The sequence below is a fragment of the Eretmochelys imbricata genome, chromosome 1 (genome assembly GCF_965152235.1).
Source record: "Eretmochelys imbricata isolate rEreImb1 chromosome 1, rEreImb1.hap1, whole genome shotgun sequence".
Taxonomy (NCBI): domain Eukaryota; kingdom Metazoa; phylum Chordata; order Testudines; family Cheloniidae; genus Eretmochelys; species Eretmochelys imbricata.
The window spans coordinates 278,636,821-278,660,407 of record NC_135572.1 but is presented as its reverse complement, the minus strand read 5'-3'; the positions used below and the strand labels follow the sequence as shown (position 1 = coordinate 278,660,407).

Below are 23,587 nucleotides of genomic sequence, written 5' to 3'. Positions count from 1 at the left end.
CCCCTGAAGCTTGCCTCCTGGCATCTGCTTCTGGGGGTACCCAGGTTTGCTCAGGCCTACAATCTCTTACTTCCCCATAATGACAGTCCCTTGGGCCAAAGTCCTTGTAGGGCAGCATCTAACATGCCCCTGTCCCCCCCCACATCTCACCCTGTTTTAGGAGCCAAGTCTTTTCCTGCTTGAATTATCATTACTCTTCCTGGCCCCAAACTGTGCCATAACATAAGGGACCAATGTCAGAGAAAATGCATCCCTTTGAAAGGCTACGCAAAACTTCAGAAGTTATACCCTCCCCTGCCACTCCTCCTAAAAAGGGGAAAGGAGAGAAAAGGATTCAATGCGGCCACACTGCAGTACCAGTATTGGTTGAATGGAGCCTCAAGGAGCTAAATGCATTCACGGGTGTAACAGGCTCAGTCACCTCCTGAGAGCCCTTTGTGGTCAGGGTTGGGTCTCCATTGCCCTGCCTCTGTTTTCTGTCTTCAGGCCCTGAAGAACTTCACTAAAGGCTTTCTTGTGGCCAATTATACACCCATGTGGGGTCTGGATTTATTAACAAACAATTCAAACTATCTTCAAAGTCACAAAATACATCAACACAACAGCTATTCAGATCTGCCCATCCCAGGGCTTTTCTTCAGTCCCAGACTGCTTTTTATCAAGCAGCTACTTCAGCCCCTTCTGGAGTCCTTTCCCACTCTTCCTGGCAGGAACTCTGCAGTCTTCCAACCCAGAGTCCTATCTTCTCCAGGAAAGGGTCCAACTCACTCCCAGGGCAGTCTCTTCTCCAGCTTTGAGAGGTCAGCACTCAAGTTCCTCTAGTGTTCTAGCCCTCAGCCTTTCTCAAAACCTCAGATTCTAGTCTCCAGACCCAAACCCTTCTCTCAGTTAGGGACTCTTATAGGAACCTCCTGCAGTGCCTCTCCCTCTCTCCAGCTTCCTACTGATCTTAGAGGGGACACCTGTCCTCCATTAGGCCCTCTCAACTCAAAGCTGTTAACACAGCAGAGATGGGCTTGAGCAGTTCCTTCTAAATGGGCCTATGACAAGGTGCCTGGTCTGAAAGATGGTTGCTATAAGAACACAACCCCACTATCTTGCATAAAGAAACGTTGGTTGTTGCCCAGCTGGCCCAGGTATTTATAAGCTATAGCTAGACAGTAACCAGAATCTTACCAGTTAAGTGGATGAACCTTTACTATATACCTGCCAGATTACCTAAGTGTAGCATTGTTTAACCCAAGAGCCAAAGTGCAATGGAAACATGTGAAAGATGACTGGCACTGCCTGGCTCAGATACCCCCTGTAAAGTTTACCATGAGTCACCAATGGGACTCATTTTTATTTCAGTCAGCAAACTAATTTCGAGATGCTCATGATCCATGAATGTACAAACCTTCTTGAAATATATTCAGTTTGCAAATATCTACATTCATGGTTGATTTACGGTATGTAGTTAATGCCTGATTATTTCATTGTATCATTTGCTAGTATATGAATAATTCATGATCACACATTAACAAAACCCAAGAACGGGTAGATTCAAGATATTGACTCAGAGCCAAAAACAAGAGAAGTAAATAAATATATGTGGATAGTTTAGGACTGGGGAGAATATACTTAGACACCTCAGTTTTCTACAGGAGCTCAAATGTATGCACAGGCTGTGGTATAAGAATGATGCTATGTTAATGGTGGGGATTACATACAGTGCACTACCTGCAAAATGTTGCTGAAATCTGATAGTCGAAGCATTCTGTCAGCCCAGTAACCCGATAGTGAGCTCTCTTCGTGCTACCATTATTCAGGCATGGATTCTGGACTCACTTTGGATGGTCATGCAGAAAGAGGTGACATGATCCAAAGCACAGGACATGGAAGCTAAATTTATTGCACATATTGTACCCTCTACTGGCGGACTTGTATAACAGCTCTGGGCAAGCTCATCTGAAGCTGTCAGCTTGCCTTATTGACTGGTATTAAGTCACCACAACATGTATGTGGGAGTTAAATCAAATTTAAGAAAAACGGTGCCAGCACAGAGAGTAAGCCTGATCATGTACCACGCAACCTATACAAGAAAAAAACTTAAAGAGCTTTAAAATGGAGATTAACAGAGACAAAACACTAATGTGCTTTTCATGAAATGGGTAAGTATGGTAAAGAGTTAAGCTATATCAGGGTCAAATCCTGCAATCCTTGCTCTGTTGAAAAGAACTCCCATAGTTGGAGATTTAGTGGAGTAATCACAGCAGGACTGATCCCATAGACCCAAAGCTTTCAGTGTTCCTAGACACTGAGCGGTATTCGAGTCTTTTGGTACTGAAAGTCACCAAACTCTTGAAGAAGCCATGATCTGTGGCTGTACTCTCACAGGCTGTCTTGTTAGCTACTCCTGTAGTGGAGTAAACTGGTCCTTTAGTTAGAATGTCCTGTGTTACACTATAATTTATCACTAAAAGCATCCCTAACCCTAAATACCTCAACCTGCCCATAAAACCCTACTCCCAAACCAAGTACTAATGTTCCGAGAGCAGAAAGATATCCCACATTCCACTGTCTACCTGTTGAGAGCAGATGGCAAGATTCAGAGCCTCTTGTCAGCTGACATTTAAAATTGCCGGTGCCCTGAAGTTTTTCCTCCATTTAGTTGCACCTCACAGCACCTCAGGAGCTCCAGAGCTGATTATTCCTCACACAACTGAAAGAGGGGAATCCAGAGGTATGTCACAAAACTTAGGGCCCAAGCGTGAAAGATGGTGAGTATCTGAGGTCATTTTTAGATACTTCACCACAGATATACTTGGCACTCTATAGACAACTAACAAAATCCCAAAGAATTTACAACTGAGATACAATAATATACACATGACATAGAAGATGGTGGCATCAGACATGGGGATGAGGGGAAGGAGGACAAGATTTATATAATATTGTGTTATTTGTATTAGGCAACATAGGAGATATTTGAAGAAGGGAAGAGAAATACAGTAAGTACATGGTGCTCAGGATCAAGAACTCTTTGTTACAAAAGGAAGATATGTTTAAAGTTACATACTATTTTAAAAAGAGATTGTAGTGAGGAGAGGCACATTCTGATCTCACCTTTGCCAGTGTGAAGTGAGCTGTAGCTCACGAAAGCTCATGCTCAAATAAATTCTCAAATAAATTGGTTAGTCTCTAAGGTGCCACAAGTACTCCTTTTCTTTTTGCGAAGACAGACTAACATGGCTGTTACTCTGAAACCTGTAAATACAGAGTTACTCTAGTAATGTCAATAGGGCTATTTGAGACTTCCACTGATGTGACTGGGAGCCGAATCTGGTCTACAATTTCAGTCTGCCATATATTGTTAAGAAGAATGCAATATATTTCAAAAATAATTCAGACTGGAAAATAATTTGAGGACAAGTGGTGACAGCCTGGATAATGATGTTTCCAAGTATGCCTTCAAAGCAAACTTTTCCATAAAAAGGCTTAAAGCATGAACTGACATTTTCTCTCCTTTATTGCAGTCAGACACAATAAATGCAGCCATAATTTGGCTCTCTCAGAAGAAGAGCCACTGATCAGGGTTATCAAAAAGTTATTTAAAATTTCAAGTGAGCAATCAGTTTTGCATCACGCTCATCTGTTGTACAGTGAGACTGTGGTCAAAGACTGATCCCCAATCTATTCACTTCAACTGGGCTCTGAATCAGGCCCATACTGAACACTAGGGCATCTTCAACCAGGCTTGGAACAGCAATGCCATGATTATATTGTAAATGGCAAAAGTAACCCACTTTCATTTTCAGGGAATCATAGAATCATAGAATATCAGGGTTGGAAGGGACCTCAGGAGGTCATCTAGTCCAACCCCCTGCTCAAAAGCAGGACCCATCCCCAATTAAATCATCCCAGCCACGGCTTTGTCAAGCCTGACCTTAAAAACTTCTAAGGAAGGAGATTCCACCACCTCCCTAGGCAACGCATTCCAGTGTTTCACCACCCTCCTAGTGAAAAAGTTTTGCCTAATATCCAACCTAAACCTCCCCCACTGCAACTTGAGACCATTACTCCTTGTCCTGTCCTCTTCCACCACTGAGAATAGTCTAGAACCATCCTCTCTGGAACCACCTCTCAGGTAGTTGAAAGCAGCTATCAAATCCCCCTCATTCTTCTCTTCTGCAGACTAAACAATCCCAGTTCCCTCAGCCTCTCCTCATAAGTCATGTGTTCCAGACCCCTAATAATTTTTGTTGCCCTTCACTGGACTCTTTCCAATTTATCCACATCCTTCTTGTAGTGTGGGGCCCAAAACTGGACACAATACTCCAGATGAGGCCTCACCAATGTCGAATAGAGGGGGACGATCACGTCCCTCGATCTGCTCGCTATGTCCCTACTTATACATCCCAAAATGCCATTGGTCTTCTTGGCAACAAGGGCACACTGCTGACTCATATCCAGCTTCTCGTCCACTAGGTCCTTTTCCGCAGAACTGCTGCCTAGCCATTCGGTCCCTAGTCTGTAGCTGTGCATTGGGTTCTTCCGTCCTAAGTGCAGGACCCTGCACTTATCCTTATTGAACCTCATCAGATTTCTTTTGGCCCAATCCTCCAATTTGTCTAGGTCCCTCTGTATCCTATCCCTGCCCTCCAGCGTATCTACCACTCCTCCCAGTTTAGTATCATCTGCAAATTTGCTGAGAGTGCAATCCACACCATCCTCCAGATCATTTATGAAGATATTGAACAAAACCGGCCCGAGGACCGACCCCTGGGGCACTCCACTTGACACCGGCTGCCAACTAGACATGGAGCCATTGATCACTACCCGTTGAGCCCGACAATCTAGCCAACTTTCTACCCACCTTATAGTGCATTCATCCAGCCCATACTTCTTTAACTTGCTGACAAGAATACTGTGGGAGACCGTGTCAAAAGCTTTGCTAAAGTCAAGATACAATACATCCACTGCTTTCCCTTCATCCACAGAACCAGTAATCTCATCATAGAAGGCGATTAGATTAGTCAGGCATGACCTTCCCTTGGTGAATCCATGCTGACTGTTCCTGATCACTTTCCTCTCATGTAAGTGCTTCAGGATTGATTCTTTGAGGACCTGCTCCATGATTTTTCCGGGGACTGAAGTGAGGCCGACTGGCCTGTAGTTCCCAGGATCCTCCTTCTTCCCTTTTTTAAAGATTGGCACTACATTAGCCTTTTTCCAGTCATCCGGGACTTCCCCCGTTTGCCATGAGTTTTCAAAGATAATGGCCAATGGCTCTGCAATCACATCCGCCAGTTCCTTTAGCACTCTCGGATGCAACTCGTCCGGCCCCATGGACTCGTGCATGTCCAGCTTTTCTAAATAGTCCCTAACCACCTCTTTCTCCACAGAGGGCTGGCCATCTATTCCCCATGTTGTGATGCCCAGCGTAGCAGTCTGGGAGCTGACCTTGTTCATGAAGACAGAGGCAAAAAAAGCATTGAGAACATTAGCTTTTTCCACATCCTCTGTCACTAGGTTGCCTCCCTCATTCATTAAGGGGCCCACACTTTCCTTGGCTTTCTTCTTGTTGCCAACACACCTGAAGAAACCCTTCTTGTTACTCTTAACATCTCTCACTAGCTGCAGCTCCAGGTGCGATTTGGCCCTCCTAATTTCATTCCTACATGCCCGAGCAATATGTTTATACTCTTCCCTGGTCATATGTCCAACCTTCCACTTCTTGTAAGCTTCTTTTTTATGCTTAAGATCCGCTAGGATTTCACCGTTAAGCCAAGCTGGTCGCCTGCCATATTTACTATTCTTTCGACACATCGGGATGGTTTGTCCCTGTAACCTCAACAGGGATTCCTTGAAATACAGCCAGCTCTCCTGGACTCCTTTCCCCTTCATGTTAGTCCCCCAGGGGATCCTACCCATCCGTTCCCTGAGGGAGTCGAAGTCTGCTTTCCTGAAGTCCAGGGTCTGTATCCTGCTGCTTACCTTTCTTCCCTGTGTCAGGATCCTGAACTCAACCAACTCATGGTCACTGCCTCCCAGAAGAAGTAATACTAATTACTTGCCATACATGCATGTTTGTTTTAAACTACTAAAACTTTTGGGGTATAGAAAAAAAATAAGTGAGATGAAAACAACAAATGGAAAGTTCAGGATAATCAGCAAGAACTTCCTGATTTGAGATTTGTTAACTGAGGGCTAGTTTCCCAAGGGAAATGGCAGAAGCCACATTGTTAGGAACTTTTTAAAGTAGTCTCTACCTATGCTTGGAAGGATTAGATTTTTATCAGTAAATGTTTGTAAATGTCAGTTTCAAACACACACACGTTGACTAAACCATATTTCCAACAATAATAATAAAAATTTACAGATAGGCAAAGAAAAATGCTGCTTGAGAGCTTAGAGTTTGATGTAAGGATATTTCCTTTTATATGTTGATGTGTGATGTTGACAATTTGTTTTAACAGTTATAAAGCTTTAACTTTTGAATCTCAACATCTACTGTTATTTAATGATTATTTGACACTCCCTCGTTGTATGACCACCCCATAATTTTGTGCAATTGTGAAAATTCAGATCAATAAAAATATAAAAAATACTTAACAAACATTAATATTATCTGTCAAAATGATAAAAAAAATTAATTCTGCCAGATCTATCTATAAAAAGATACTAGCCAATGTACTGTAGGAAATAATTCTGCACTAGCAGAGAAATGAACTTGATGATCTAATCAGCCTTTTCTCTCTTTCACTTGTGTTATTTTAGAAATGTAATCTGTTACTTTTGCAACACTGAGAGACTGAAATGCAGCCCACACCTTGCATATTTCTGGTTATGACTGAAATAAAGGAAAGAAAACTCAAAACGTTGCTTCAGAAGAGCTTGCTTTAAGAGCACACTTACAGCCAAGGTTATTCTTTGTGCTTCATAATGGCCAGTGTCAATCTCATAAATGTGGACAGTTTGTGTGTGGAGGATGTTTTAAATAAAGGGGAAAGACATGGTACAAAGTTTGGTGTGGGTGGGTGTCTCAACTATTATCTTTCTCTTTCAGCAAAGGATTAAGCATTGATTTAGCTGGTGAGTAGCATAGAGAATAATTGCTCTTGTAACAGGTAGTAGAGCCAAATACTAAAAGCTTCCCCTTGGTATGATCCTTCCAAGCACTATGTGGGGTGGGTATGCAGCTGCTGAGAATGCGGTAGGTTGCAAGCCAGGGCTGAACAGGACACAGGCTTCCCTCCCTTTCATGTTGTTTTTAAATGCTATTTGTAATGCAAACTGACAATTAGCAAATGAAGCTAAATTTGATTCCAGGGTTTATACATTTTTAGGGGTACATCTTAAAATGACATGGCATGGGGGAATATGTGCCTTCCCCAGGAAGATACCCAGGGTATGTCTACACAGCAAAACCAAAAACAAACCAACCAAAACGCAGCAGCGAGTCTCAGAGCCCAGGTCAGCTGACTCAGACTTGCAGGGCTCACACTGTGAGGCTAAAAATAGCAGTGTAGACATATGGGCTCAGGGTTTTAGAGCTCAGGCTCCAGCCTGAGCCTGAACATCGACACTGCTATTTTCAGTCCTAGAGCAGGAACCCCGCAAGACAGAGTCAGCTGCCCCAGGCTCTGAGACTCCTTGCCATCTGGTTTTTTCTTTGCCGTGTAGGCGTACTCTCAGATCCCATAGTCATCAGACAGCCCCGTTAAAGCCCATTAAAATTCAGATTTTAGTAACTCTCTCACAGTCTGAAAAATCTATCAGCTACAGGGTTAAATCTAATACCATTAGGCACATTTCCAGCATGCGCTTGCTCAGCCCATTTGTCATTTGCTTATTTGCTCCATGCTGCTTCAGAACCTAGTACCGCCGCATGCTACAAAACTCTAAAGCGCCACAGCATAATTCAGCACCCCCAGGATGCTCATCCTTCAGTGAATCAGGCTGCACCATTCACCCTGTATTAGGAATGGTTCTTTGTCAGCTAATCAAGGTGGTCTTCTATTGACTGTACATTCAGCAGGTTAAGTGTATTCTGTCCTCACAAAGTACAAACAGAAATTCTTCTCTCCAAAACTGCACTGCTTAGCATGTCAGCACAGCAGAGTGTGGAGACAGAAGACAAGTGTTATTTCAATGGAACAAAGTTACCAGGCCAACAGCAGATATATTTGTTGGCATGGAGTGTAGTGAATTTTGTATGCAGCAGGGAAGAACCTGTTTTACCAAAGATCAAGTCTACACAAAAGAGTTGCATTCAGCACTGGTAAAGAGACTCATCTATTGCAAACAGTGCCAAAGACAGAGTTCCCTGGAGGCAAAATGTGGGGCTAGCTGAAAATGTGCTTGCCAAGCTGACATGAAAGAGACAACACAATAGTAACTACTGAAGAAACAGCTGGGCCCGGTGGCACCAGACTGTCTTTCAGCCCTTGTTACCAACACTTGTTCATATAGCAGTGTGTTCTGAAGAAGCATGTGTCAGTTTCCATTTGTTTACAAATAAATTAATGCAGTGCAAAGTCAAATGAGGTTGGTTTGGTTTTGTTTTTAAGTTCTAAACAAAATTGGAAAGGCTACAGTTAAGTGATAACACTAACAGAATGCAACTTTGTGACATGATGGCCTACTGCTGCTGACAGCTGAGAAATGCTAAGAGCAAAAATTAAAATAATCACCCCTCAGGCTCTGCTAACGTTAATCACTTGTCTGCCAAATTCAAGGGTAGCAGAGTATGGCTATGGGACAGATCCAGTCCATCACATCCTAAAATATGGCTGATAACCAACCTCCTCCAATTCAAAAACGTGTCCTGGGGAGACAACAGGTCCTCCCATGCAATGCACAGTGTTGAACTACAGTGCCTTCCATGATAGGCCCTGCAATTTCTGCAACTCATGCTGTTGTAGGAGAGATGAGAGCAGCCTTATTCTGTTTCATTGTGTACAAGTTAGGTTCAGACCTTGAACCCATGACAAAATATAAACATGGGTGCCCCTGCTCTAAATAATCAGATAAAAAGCTTTTTTAATCTTTTGTATCAACTATTTGGATTCTCCTCAGAGGTCCAGGAAAGTAACCTTGATTGTCATAACAAAAGCTTCAGGTTTGGTTTAGCCTCTGCGGCACATACTACAGTAAAAAGAAAAGGAGTACTTGTGGCACCTTAGAGACTAACCAATTTATCTGAGCATAAGCTTTCGTGAGCTACAGCTCACTTCATCGGATGCATACCGTGGAAACTGCAGAAGACATTATATACACACAGAGACCGTGAAACAATACCTCCTCCCACCCCACTGTCCTGCTGGTAATAGCTTATCTAAAGTGATCATCAAGTTGGGCCATTTCCAACACAAATCCAGGTTTTCTCACCCTCCGCCCCCTCCCCCCCCCACAAACTCACTCTCCTGCTGGTAATAGCCCATCCAAAGTGACCACTCTCTTCACAATGTGTATGATAATCAAGGTGGGCCATTTCCTGCACAAATCCAGGTTCTCTCACTCCCTCATCCCCCCCCAAAAACCACACACACAAACTCACTCTCCTGCTGGTAATAGCTTATCCAAAGTGACCACTCTCCCTACAATGTGCATGATAATCAAGGTGGGCCATTTCCTGCACAAATCCAGGCTTTCTCACCGCCCCCCCCCCCCCCCCCCCGGGGAAACACACACACACACACAAACTCACTCTCCTGCTGGCAATAGCTCATCCAAACTGACCACTCTCCAAGTTTAAATCCAAGTTTAACCAGAACGTCTGGGGGCGGGGGGGCGGTAGGCTCGTTCACCTGCACATCCACCAATGTGATATATGCCATCATGTGCCAGCAATGCCCCTCTGCCATTTACATTGGTCAAACTGGACAGTCTCTACGTAAAAGAATAAATGGACACAAATCAGATGTCAAGAATTATAACATTCATAAACTAGTCGGAGAACACTTCAATCTCTCTGGTCACGCAATCACAGACATGAAGGTCGCTATCTTACAACAAAAAAACTTCAAATTCAGACTCCAGCGAGAAACTGCTGAATTGGAATTCATTTGCAAATTGGATACTATTAATTTAGGCTTAAATAGAGACTGGGAGTGGCTAAGTCATTATGCAAGGTAGCCTATTTCCCCTTGTTTTTTCCTACCCCGCCCCCCAGACGTTCTGGTTAAACTTGGATTTAAACTTGGAGAGTGGTCAGTTTGGATGAGCTATTGCCAGCAGGAGAGTGAGTTTGTGTGTGTGTGTGTGTTTCCCCAGTGGGGGGGGTGAGAAAGCCTGGATTTGTGCTGGAAATGGCCCACCTTGGTTACCATGCACATTGTAGGGAGAGTGGTCAGTTTGGATGAGCTATTACCAGCAGGAGAGTGAGTTTGTGTGTGTATGAGGGTGGGGGGTGAGAAAACCTGGATTTGTGCTGGAAATGGCCCACCTTGATTATCATGCACATTGTAGGGAGAGTGGTCACTTTGGATGGGCTATTACCAGCAGGAGAGTGAGTTTGTGTGTGTGGTTTTTGGAGGGGGGTGAGGGGGTGAGAGAACCTGGATTTGTGCAGGAAATGGCCCACCTTGATTATCATACACATTGTGAGGAGAGTGGTCACTTTGGATGGGCTATTACCAGCAGGAGAGTGAGTTTGTGTGGGGGGGGGGCGGAGAGTGAGAAAACCTGGATTTGTGCTGGAAATGGCCCAACTTGATGATCACTTTAGATAAGCTATTACCAGCAGGACAGTGGGATGGGAGGAGGTATTGTTTCATGGTCTCTGTGTGTATATAATGTCTTCTGCAGTTTCCACGATATGCATCCGATGAAGTGAGCTGTAGCTCACGAAAGCTTATGCTCAAATAAATTGGTTAGTCTCTAAGGTGCCACAAGTACTCCTTTTCTTTTTGCGAATACAGACTAACACGGCTGTTACTCTGAAACCTGACATACTACAGTGTTCACAATAAAGCTTTTAAAAACTCTTCCTTCGATTCTGTTTTCCAGAGAAGGAAATCAGAAATAACAGGTTGGAAACAATTTCAGTTGAACAAAGCAGTTTTGTCCAAATTGAAATATTTCATGAAACAGTTTGATCTAATGTTTTCTTTTTATGAAAAAACAAAGTTTCTATTGGAAAATTTGTTTCCAATTTTTTTACCTCAAAAAATTGAAGTTTTTCATGAAAATTTTAAACAACATTTGAAATTGTCACAGAAGTAAAATTGCATGTTTCCACCAGCTCTTCCAAAAATATTAGTTATGATCTACTGATTCTACCTCCCGTAAAGGCTGCAGCCACCCACAAAAAAACCCACTCCATAGGATGTTTGGTACTTTGGTTTCTGAAGTCTTTTCAGTGCCTGCGTGAACATAATCTTTCAATATTGGAGAACTATCACCCATTTTTATATTTAAAAATGGAATGTTCCTGTGGAAACAGCACTGGACTAGATTTAGGAGACCTGGAGTCTATTCCCATTCTGTCACTAGCTTCTGGTATGGCCTTGAGCAAATCACTTCACCGCCGTATGTCCATTTCCCCTCCTACTCTTTGCCTATCTTGTCTATTTAGACCATATGCTCTTTGGGGAAAGGACAATGCATTTTTATGAAGAGAGCTGCAGCTCACGAAAGCTTATGCGCAAATAAATTTGTTAGTCTCTAAGGTGCCACAAGTACTCCTTTTTTTTCTTACAGTGCATAGTGTAATTGGGTCTTAGCTGAAGCCTGTTGGCACTACCATAATACAAGTAGTAAATAAACATGAGACTTTAATCAAGAACTCAAAACTAACAGAAATTTTCCGTGTTAGAATAGATAATATACAATATGTTTCAGCTTTTAATACCTCTGATGGATAAAAGTGCCATATGGACCATTTGTATTTGCTGACATCAGTGGTCAGATATGGGTGAGTATTTAATATGACTTTCCCTCTATGTTTCAGTCACGGAGTACTCTGGATTTGATTGTCTAGTGCTTAGTTACAAGGTAGCCTCACTAAGTCTGGGCGATCTTCAAAGGCACCAAACTAAATTTAAGTCAGTGGGACTATTCAGGAATACAAGGGGTGCAGGATATCATTTACATACACCCAGGAGATTTTAACTAGAGCTGTACTGAGAAAGGTAATTACATCTTTCTGCAATTTCGTTTTGTTTGATATTCTGCAATTTCATTTTGTTCCTATTTGAAACAGCAACCCCCCCACACACACATTTTGAAGTTCTCCATGAAAGGAGATACCTTGGAGTCTTTTACTCTGGGTTAGTCCATCTGGCTGATTGCCACAGACTCTGGCAGACCTGAGCTTGCTGCCTCATGGGCAGTCCCCCATAGCTTTGGAATTTTCTCACCCACTCCTGATTCAAAACTGATTCTTGAGGCCATGCTGCAATGCTCACTCTCCCACCCCACCTCCCCCAGCCTTTGAAAATGGGGGTGAATTTTGTGGAAGTGGTGAATTGTTGGCAAGAGAGAAAGGATTGTTTTAGCTTTTAGTTTGCCTGGCTTAGGTCATATTAGAGTATTGTTGTAGTTCAATTATGTTGCAGCTAGTTTTTCTTCCCCTTGTTAAGCATACATATAAGTTATATCAAAAGCATCAAAACTGTGTATAGAGCTTGTCTCCTTTCCCATATCTTCAATATTGTATTGTACATATGTTGAAGTGTTCCAAGATTAAAAAGAAAGATATGAGTCGGTTCACTTTTCTGAAGCCAGTTTTCTTGCCTCCTTAATAAACATCTTACTGAAAATGTGTTAGAAACAAGCCTCAGAAAACTTTTCCCCCTGAAAGAAAGAACTTTAATACCCATTTCCTCCTTTCAGTTATGCTTTAAACACAGCTTGTGTGGTTTGGGTATTTTTTGTTTGGTCTGATAGACACTCGTAAAACTCCCTTTTTTCAGAGAAGTGGCACCAATTAGTGCTTCTATTTTCAAAGGTTCATAATGAAAACATTACTAGTCACTGTTTTCCAGGAGTTTGTAAGTCAGCTGTATGTCTGTGTATTTTATATATACACACACACCTGAAATCCTTATACTTTTGTATTTACACACACACACGCTTCCCTTTGGCTTGAAACTTGATGTAAAAGGTCACAGCTAAAGAGAAAATTTTTCTACCATGCTGTAACAAGAGATGCTTTTACATAAGCTTTTTTATGATAAGATTATATAAAAGTAAGTGATTATATCAGCTCATCTAAATATACTGTAAATGAGTTATTCGGTTTAGAAATGAAGTTCCATACAAGTTTTTTCCAACAAAAATATAAGGATTTCTGGCACAGATAGAGTTAGCACCCTCATAACCCACATACTAAAGGAGTCCACAGATAAAGGCACTGTGGACAAACCCTAGTGGTTTCATACAGTCACATCACAGCCTAAACACAATTCCTGGTCAAAATAAGCAAACTTGCCTCTAACTATCCAGCATTCCACCTGCTGACCACCACTACCTATCCCCTCTTCAATGGAAGTCTTAAGGAGAATTAAAACAGACAAAACATGTACCCTGCATCCAATTTACAAGTAGTTAGTCCTCAAAGGAGGAAGAGAGACTGACACAGTACAGCATCATGCTGATCAGATGATCACTGGTCAATATGTATTCACCATTCAAGATCTGATTGCTGACCAGTCATCCAGCCTGTTGTGCATCACAGAAATCTGATGGACAGTGCAAGCTGACTTCCATCTCTTGAGGCTACTCTGTGTACACCACAGAACCAAACAGGGTGAAGATAAGTCTGGAGGTGGAATAGGCATTCTATTCCCAGCTGGGCCAAAGATTCCCTTAAGGGCATCCACTAGATCTGACAGTGCAGAGAGCAGACTAACTACCCTGTTCACCTACAGATCCCCAAACATAACATGCTGCCAGAGGAGCTAAGATATGCTGACTGACATGGTGATGAAGTTCTCAGGGCTCATCATCTTGACACATTACAACATCTATGAGGACAATGCCTCTGGCTAAATGGCACAAAATTTGTATTATCTTTCCACCTCAGGTTTTTCAGTGGCTATTTCGAAACTCAACCATGAATACTCCCTGGCAGAGATGCCAACTTTCTGAGTTCCTGGGGGTGCTCAACCCCCACTCTGCCCCAGGCCTCACTCCCACTCCACCCTTACCCTAAAGCCCCCACCCCGCCTTTTCTCACCCTATTCCTCCCCCTCCTCTTCCTATCCCCGTTCCTCCCCCTTTCCCCCAGCACCTCCTGCACGCCACTGAACAGCTAATCACTGGCAGGCGGGAGGCGCTGGGGGAGAGGGGGAGGAACTGATCGGCAGAGCTGCTGGTAGGTGCTGAGCATCCACTATTTCTTTACCATGGGTGCTCCAGCCCCAGAGCACCCACAGAGTCAGTGCCTATGTTCCCCAGATTGAGTGTGGACATCAGGAAACCAAGAACCAACCCTATGTCTCCCATTGTTGATTTGGCCAGGGGAGGGCAATTTTAAATTAGTGTCAGGGTGCCCTTGAGTGCAGTGGCCCCAAGTGGCAGTGTGGGCGGCAGTTTACGCCCTGTGATGAGACACGCCCCCATCCCATGGACAGCAAGCCTACGAGCATCCTGGCACTCAGGCAGTGCCAATTAGGTGCACCTATAGAGCATGTCCTGCCTGGAGAAGGGGAGCTTATACGAGGTGAATCTGGCCATGGGGCGTGGGGGAGATTTATCTGAAAAAAGATGCTGCTGAAGATCATGAGGAAGCCCATCAGCCAGGGGAGCCCAGCCTAAGGCAATGATTAGCCTTTCCTTCTCCCCCACTTTGTTTAGGGCAGACAGACACTGCAACCCTGAGAGGGGCTCTGGACATCTGCTTTCCGTCATTGCCCAGTAGCTGGACATGAGAAACAGTGCCAGGGACTGGAGATAATTAGACTCAGAAAGGATCCCAAAAGTGAGCCCAGCTCCTGCAGAGAGCAGGGAACTTGCCCAGGAGAGGCAATTCCAGGGGCCACTTGAGGCAAGAAACCCAAAGAGATGATGGCCAAGCCCAGGGAAGTGTACTGGACTGAAGAACAAGGATCTGAATGCGGAGGAGGCTTGGAATTATTTTAAGTCAAAGTTGCAAAAGCTATCAGAAGCCTGCATCACAAGCAATAGGAAAAAAATGGTAGAGAAGGTTGCAGACCAAACTGCAAGCATCTCAAACAGATTAAGAGAAAGACTACAAGAAATGGAAGATGGGAAAGCTACCTCTTGAAGGGGGAAAATGGGAACTTTCAAAAGCTAAACAGAGTTCGACCTTGCAAAAGAAATTAAAACCAATAGTAAGAGATTCTATAGCCATACAAAGAAAAAAGAAAACAAGGAAAGAAGTGGGACCACTAAGCATTGAGGATGGGGTGGAAATTAAAGATAATCTAGGCATGGCCCAACACCTAAACAGATACTTTGCCTTAGTTTTTAATAAGGGTAACGAGTAGCTTGGGGTAGTGGCAGGGTGGCTAATGAAAATGAGAATATGGAAGTAGAAATTGCCACATCTGGGGGGAAGCCAAACTCAAAGAGCTTAATGGGACCAAATCAGGGGCCCCGGAAAATCTCCATCCAAGAATATTAAAGAAACTGGCACATGAAATTGCAAGCCCAATAGCAAGGATTTTAAACAAATCCATAAACTCAGAGGTCGAACTCTTGAGCGGAGAATTGCTAATATAATACCTATGTCGCGGGGCTGATACATCCCGTCATCCCATGGGGGCGGGGCAGAGGTTCGTCACAGCCCCGCGGTCAGGTCTGAAGGGCTGCCCTGTGTCTCGGGGCTGCATGGCTTTGTGGCTTTAGTCTTTAACACAAGCCTTGCTCTCAGGGCAGCATGGCCCAATGGCCAGAGTCAATATTACAGCCCTTACTGTCAGGACAGTGCGGCCTACTGGCCAGAGTCAGTACTACAGCCCTTGCTCTCAGGGCAGTGCGGCCCAATGGCCAGAGTCAATGACATGGCCCTTGCTCTCAGGGCAGTGCGGCCCAATGGCCAGAGTCAATGACATGGCCCTTGCTCTCAGGGCAGTGCGGCCCAATGGCCAGAGTCAGGAATATGGTCCTTACTGTCTGGGCAGTGCAACCTGTCGGCCAGAGTCAGTACTACAGCCCTTGCTTTCAGGGCAGTGCAGCCTAGCGGCCAGAGTCCATAAACCTGGAGTGGGGCCACCACCCCAGGGTGGGTGGCCAGGATAGGGGAACTCAGGCCCGCCCTCTCCACCGGGTCCCAACCCAGGGCCCTATCGGTGGTGGGGTTGCCTGCCACCAGCTCAGCAGGGCTCCTACTGAAACACGCCGAGCCTTGGTTCAGTTCTGTAACTGTTTCCACGCAAAGCTTTCCTGGGTTACTTCCTACCTGAGCCTCTGGGGTTCTCCGCCTCAGATTCTCTGGTCTTTCCCCTCTCTGCGATGTCCCAAGCCGGTGTGTCAGGGTCTGTCTCTGACTGGCTGCCCTCCGTGTCCTGGAGTGCAGGCAGTCCTCCCTCAGGAGCTAAAGACACACCTCCTTCCCTGCCGGCAGTCAGCCCAGACTGAGCTGCTCTGCTGCCTTTTATATCCTGGCTCCAGCCAGAGCATGCCCAGCAGAGCTGCGGGTGGGGTGGCCTCCCCGGCTAAGAGAGAAAGGTTAACACCTGCTCTACCAGTGCGGGGCTGATACAACCTATTTTTAAGAAAGGGAGAAAAGGTGATCCAGGAAACTACAGGCCTGTTAGTTTGACCTCAATTGTACGCAAGGTCTTGGAACAAATTTTGAAAGAGAAAGTAATTAAAGACACAGAGGTAAAGGGTAATAGGGATAAAATACAACATGGTTTTACAAAAGGTAGAGCGTGCCAGACCACGGGATCTCTTTTTTGAGAAGATAACTGATTTTTTAGACAAAGTAAGGCATTTAATACAGGTCCACATGGGAAATTATTAGCTAAATTAGAGAATATCAGGATTAATATGACAATTAAAAGATGGATAAGGAACTGGTTAAAGGGGAGACCTACAATGGGTCATACTGAAAGGTGAACTGTCAGGCTAGAGGGAAGTTACTAGTGGAGTTCCTCAGGGATTGGTCTTGGGACCAATCTTATTTAACATTTTAATTTACAATATTGGTACAAAAAGTGGAAGTTTGCTAATAAAATTTGTTGATGACCAAAGCTGAGAGGTATTGCCAAAATGGCAGAGGACCAGAATATCATACAATAGATCTGGAAGACTTTGAAAACTGAAATAAAAGACCTGGGATGAAACTTAAGAGTGCAAAGTGCAAGGTTGTGGACTTACAATTTTTGTTATAAATTGGGCACTTATCAGTTGGAAGTGACAGAGGAGGAGAAAGACCTGATGTCTGACTATGTGCCGTTAATGTGATGCGGCCGTGAAAGAGGTTAATGAAGTCTTAGGATGCATCAAGCAAGGTATTTCCAGTAGAGATAGGGAAGTGTTATTGCCCTTATACAAGGCACCCCATCTGGAATACTGTGTGCAATTCTGGTCTCCTATGTTTAAGAAAGATAAATTAAAACTAGAACAGGTGCAGAGAAGGGCTATTAGTATTATCTGAGGAATGGAAAACCTACCTTATGAGAAGAGACTCAAGGAGCTTTCCTTGTTTAGCCTAACCAAAGGAAGGCTGAGAGGAGATAAATACATCAGAGGGATAAATACCAGGAAGAGGAGTTATTTAAGTTAAGCACTAATAATGACATAAGAACAAATGCATATAAACTGGCCATCAACAAGTTTAGACTTGACAATAGACAAGCATTTCTAACTATCAGAAGAGTGAAGGTTTGGAGGAGTGAAGCCTTCCAATGGGATCAGTGGGGCAAAAAACATAACGGACTTCAAGACTGAGCTTGACAAATTTATGGAGGGGATGATATGATGTGATTGGCTACAATGGCATGTGGCACATCTGCAAGTGCTAGTAGCAAATATTCCTAACAGCCGCAGATGGGGCACGTGATGGGGAGGGCTCTGAGTTACTGCAGAGAATTCTTTACCAGGTGTCTGGCTGTTGGGTCTTGCCAAAATGCTCAGGGTCTAACTGATCGCCATATTTGGCATCAGGAAAAAATTCCCCCCTCCCGGTCAGATTAGCAGAGACCGTGGGGGGGTTTCACATTCCTTGGCAGCATGGGGCACAGGTCACTTGCTGGTTTAAACTAGAGTAAATGGTGGATTCTCTGTAACCTGAAGTCTTTAAATCATGATTTGAGGACTTCAGTAACTCAGCCAGAGGTTATGGGCCTACTACAGGAGTGGGTAGGTGAGGTTCTGTGGCCTGTGATGTGCAGGTGGTGAGAATAAATGATCCTGATGGTCCCTTTGGGCCTTAAAGTCTATGAGTCTAAGACTACACACCCCAGTGTACTAGTGAGTGTGAAAATAAGGCCCATGACTTCAGTGGGAACAGTGGAGTAAAGAGAGCAGGATTTGAGCTCATAATAAGAATTTCAATTTGTATGATGCAATGCTTTGAAACATGGGACTTTTATTCTGTGTCACTAAGTCACAGACAACTGTAAGTGGGATGCACTGTATGTTGCAAAAGCTAGGCACAATAGGGTCTCTGTGGAGTAGAGTTTCAAAATTTACTGAAAAAGTTTCTTTGCATTAGTGGGTTTAAACTAAACTTTTTTTACAAAAATCTTTTCTATGGATCACTTTTCTTCACTGGTAAGTGCATTTCATTTAAGATGTTTAATTAAGCACTTGCAATGGGGAATTTTTTGCTATGGTCTTTGGTGGAAAGTTTCCATTTTACTTCAGGATATTACTTACATCTTTCATTTTCTTAGCTTATGTCACACTGGCAAACAGCCACAGCCACAGCTACCAAAAAAGAGCATAGAGATTTTATAACATCTTATGGCAGCCCAGTAGAAGTGCAAGATTTTAATTAGATTTAAAAGAATCCCAGCCACACTCTGGGACATAATATTCTATCAAAACCCCATTAAACAGTCATTTACCTTTTTGGCGTTTTATTTTTCTTGTAGTGTTTACAGTGTTTATAAATACAAGTTCTTGTTCCTAAACATCTCTTCTCTTCCTCAGTGATCCATAATCTGGTGTTAAAGAAGAAAGAAAGGAAAAGAATCATTATTCCCATTTTAGAGGTGGGGAAACTGAGGCATAGAGGTGCAGTGACTTGCCTGCAGTCACCCAGCAGGTCAGTGGCAGATCCAAGCATAGACCCCAAGTATCTTGATTCCCAGTGATTCAGTGTACAATGCTGCCTCTTTTCAGGAAATGAGGAGACATCACTAATATTGTAGCTTCACCAAATAAATCATAGGCCATGCTGCCACTCATTCTGATCATTGTAGGTCTTCCCCTCACACTCCACCAAGACCTGCAAGACTAGGGGGCAAATGATCTCAAATTTAATTTGATTAGAGAAAAAAAAATGTCCCTCTTTCTCTCCCAGAAATGTACTACAAATTATTGCCCCTGTCAGGGATGATATGAAAGTTGGCTACCCAGGGCTGATTAGAATCTATTTAAGGCTTTTATAATTATAGCATTCTATAATTATAGAAAGGATAATGCTCCCACTTGCACACAAATTCATGGGTAATTGTTTAGCAATGATGGGAAAGGAAAGGCAATGCAGAAGTAGTATAACTATTTAATGAGGTTTCTGGAAATGTATTACACTATTTAAAGTTTGCTCGAATGGAGTGAAGGTTTGTTAAGTTGCCATTATTTTCCGTGCTTGTTAAGTTCTGAAAATATGAGGTGTTACGTTTAGCACGGGACAGACGAAAGGCTAAATGGTGGCTTTAACCCACTGCCCTGATATGGGAGGGTGAAGAAGGACTGTGGACCAGCAACATTTCCCATTTCCCAGCACCATTTGCCCTGAGGCAGGCACAATGCAGAGGGGAATATACATGAGCAACATTTGGATACTTCAGTCAAAGCTTTAAAGGAACAATATTTAATGCAGCACTGGAGTTGCTACGTTTTTAGAGAAATGAATGGTTAAGAAATGTATCATGCTTTGTAATTATCCGTATCAATACTTGTAAAAGCATTGGCCTACATTTTCAAGAGTGTGCAGGATTAGGCCCAGGGCTTTTGCAGTGAAGTACATTCTTCCCCTTCCCTGTGTGGTAGATGAAGATATGCAAAGCCTCCATGAAAGAAAGCAAGCAGTGCTCCTCTCTTCTGCACATACTACTGCTGAGCCTCACAAGATGGCAGCTGCCCCGCAATCAGCAAATTCTTAGAAGTTTAAAGATTAATGTAATTAATGTAATCAATGCAAATCAACATGGGTTTATGGAAAATAGATCCCGTCAAACTAACTTGATATATTTTGATGAGATTATGAGTTTGCTTGATAAAGGTAATAGCGTTGATGTAATATACTTAGACTTCTGTAAGGCATTTTCATTAAAACACTATAAAGCTATAACATTAACATGGCACAAACTGAATAGATTAAAAACTAGCTAACTGATAAGTCTCAAAACATAATTGTAAATGGGGAACATTCAATGGGAAACCTTTGTTTCTAGTGGGGTCACACAGGAATTTGGTTCTTGTTCCTACACTATTTAACATTTTTATCATGACCTGCAAGAAAACATAAAATCATCACTAATAAAGTTTGCAGATGACACAAAAATTGGGGAGTGGTAAATAATGATGAAGACAGGTCACTGATTTAGAGCAATGTGGATCACTTGGTACACTGAGCACAAGCAACCAATAGGAGTTTAAAATATGGCTAAATGTAAATGTACACATCTAAGAACAAAGAACGTAAGCCAAAATTACAAGATTGAGGACTCTATCCTGGGAAGCAGTGACTCTAAAAAATATTTGGGGGTCATAGTGGATAATCAGCTGACTATGTGCTCTCTCAATGGGACACTGTGGCCTGCTAACATGATCCTGGGATGAATAAACAGTAGGAGTAGAGAGGTTATTTTATTTCTGTATCTGGCACCGGTGAAAGCATTACTGGAATGCTGTATCCAGTTCTGGTGTTCACAATTCAAAAAGGATGGTGATAAATTGGAGAGGATTCAGATAAAAAACACAAGAATAATTAATTGATAAGAAAACATGCCTTATAGTGATAAACTAAATAGATTGAACTCCTTGAGTCCAACAAAGAGAAGGTTAAGGGTTGCCTTGATTATAGTCTATAAATATCTACATGGGGAACAAATATTTAATAATGGACTCTTCAATCTAGCAGAAAAAAGTATAACATGATTCATGGCAGTTGAACCAAGACAAATTCAGACTGAAAATAAGGTGTAAATTTTTGGCAGTGAAAGTACTTAACCGCTGGAACAATTTACCAAAGGTTATAGTGGATTTTCCATCACTGACAATTTTTAAATCAACATTGGATGTTTTTCTAGAACATATGCTCTTGGAATTATTTTGGGGAAGTTGCGTGGGCTTGTGTTGTACAGGAGATGAGATTAGCTGACCACAATGGCCCTGTTTGGCCTTGGAATCCATGCATCTACATCAAAGTCACAATAATTACACACAACTTGCACACTTGCAGCTACTTGAATGCTAATGTTGAAGTATGATCCATCATTACAGGGACATTGCAACACTGTATCATGCCTTTCCTTTTCACAGGCTTATCGGAACTGACACTTGATAATCCTTGTCTGGAAAAAGTTTCCAGTTTATTTTTGACTGGCGTTGTGATATCAGAGACGGGGCATGAATTGCTAGCGACACCTGTGGTGGAAAATGTAGAAATACAGAAGGATTCTTACTGTATGCATATTACCAGATTAAGCTCATGGGAAAATGTTTGTTACTTGCTTACAATAGTTCAAGATACAAAGTTACACGTGTTTTATTTAGGCTGTAATGCGTGATTGAGATAAATTTGTTCACTTCAGAAATAGTCATTCCATTTGCAAAGTAACTGAGAAAATGCTAAGCCCCCATGTAGAGCAGATACACGTTAGCAATAGGCTTAATGTCCCTGGGAGATTTTTCAAAATAACTTTGAACGTATGGTTCTATGTGCTTTATTTACAATAATTTTATTTTAAAAAATCCCAGCAGAGACTAATTCTTTTTGGCAACTGAAATACTACTCATAGTGCTGTTCAGCTGCATGTGATAGTACATATTTAGAAGCAAATTTGAGATCTGACTATTTTTTTAAAGAACAATGTTAAGATGGACTGTGAATTATATTCCACAAGGAATTTTTTAAAGGAAATAGTTGATTTGTGTAGATCCTAGATAAGACTCTGTACAGATTTTCCTTGTTTTTATAGTGGGCTTTGTCTGAACAAACATTTTCCTACTGTTTGGGGAAAGACCTCTAGGAAACAAATGCCTGCACACTATTCTATCTTGTCTGTGCTAGCGTATCTGTCTTTGCAAAGTTAATGTAATACCAGAGATTTCCTTTTTTGGCATTTCATGTTTTATGTATATTGCAATATCTCTTCATAGTGTAATCTTAAATATTTCAATACTGTCTGCATATTTAGAGGAAAAAGATGCCCTCCCCCTCATTATTATGTCTGCTAGAATTCTGGATTTTATCTATTTCCATGATCTCCTTGGATTTGACCTCCCCTAACCTCCCCACACAGAGTGTAGAAATAATTCTTATTCTTGATGTGTGTTTCCCCCCTTACAACAGCAGTATAATATTGTTCTTTTTGCAGAGCAGTAAGTAGAGTTTGAAACTTTGGAGCAGTTATTCACTGGATAGAAGAGAAAATAGTGACACAGAGTCAAGCTGTTTCCATAATATCCATTTTATGGAGTGGCCCAGATCTCAACTGGTGTAACTATTGAAGTTAATGGAGCTACAGGCATTTACCCTAATTGCGGATCTGGCCCAGTAGCCTGATCTGAGGATCTGGCCCAGGGCCTGATTCTGATCTCACATAATGGTGATGTTGACCTCAGTGGAATTACATTGTTGTAAAATCAGTGTGAGATCAGAGTCAATCCAAGATTTGTTGTTCAACTTGAACAAAGATGGCACACATCATACATAGCAAAGCCTTATTAAGGTAATGCCACCTTGAGAGCCCCAGCTGAAAACATCTAGGTCCCAGCCCTTAGCTTCTTTTCCTGTATTCTGGTCTGGAAGCCCACATCTTATATCCACACCTCTTCCTACCATATGGTCCACGAAACTGAGCATAGTTTTGCCTAGATGGCGTGCTCATCTAGCTCCAGGAAAAAAAGGATGCTAATACCTGCCCTTATGGTCTGGGTGTGGCTGCAGTAGCCACATCATGCAGATATGAAAATATCTATAAAGGGGCTTTATCAAGAGAACTTCAAATCAAGTATTTATATCTGAGTAATTCAATCATACACATTTCACTATTGCGTTCAAACACAGCAGCGTAATACTGGAGTTGAGTTCAACCCCTTCCTTCATGAGGGCTGATGATAATTACTTCTATTGATGTCTGGGGATGGTGTGGCACAAAGAGAGGCTGAAAGGAAGAGACTTGTACTGGAAATGCAGATATTGTTCTGTAAATTATAAAGGTACTTTTTATGGATAGCAGCAATAGAGACATGAAGGGGAGCAACTTTCAAGGTGACCAATACAAGAAAGTCT

General features: G+C 42.6%; 1 long non-coding RNA gene across 1 annotated transcript in view; it reads right to left on the bottom strand.

Annotated features, from left to right (window-relative positions):
• The window catches only part of LOC144259716 (uncharacterized), a 43,936-nt gene extending 24,952 nt beyond the window's left edge, over positions 1 to 18,984 (bottom strand). Inside the window, exon 1 of the long non-coding RNA XR_013344871.1 lies at positions 18,969 to 18,984. This is a non-coding gene — a long non-coding RNA (uncharacterized LOC144259716). The remainder of the gene's footprint in view (positions 1 to 18,968) is intronic.
• Between the last annotated feature and the right edge of the window lie 4,603 nt (positions 18,985 to 23,587).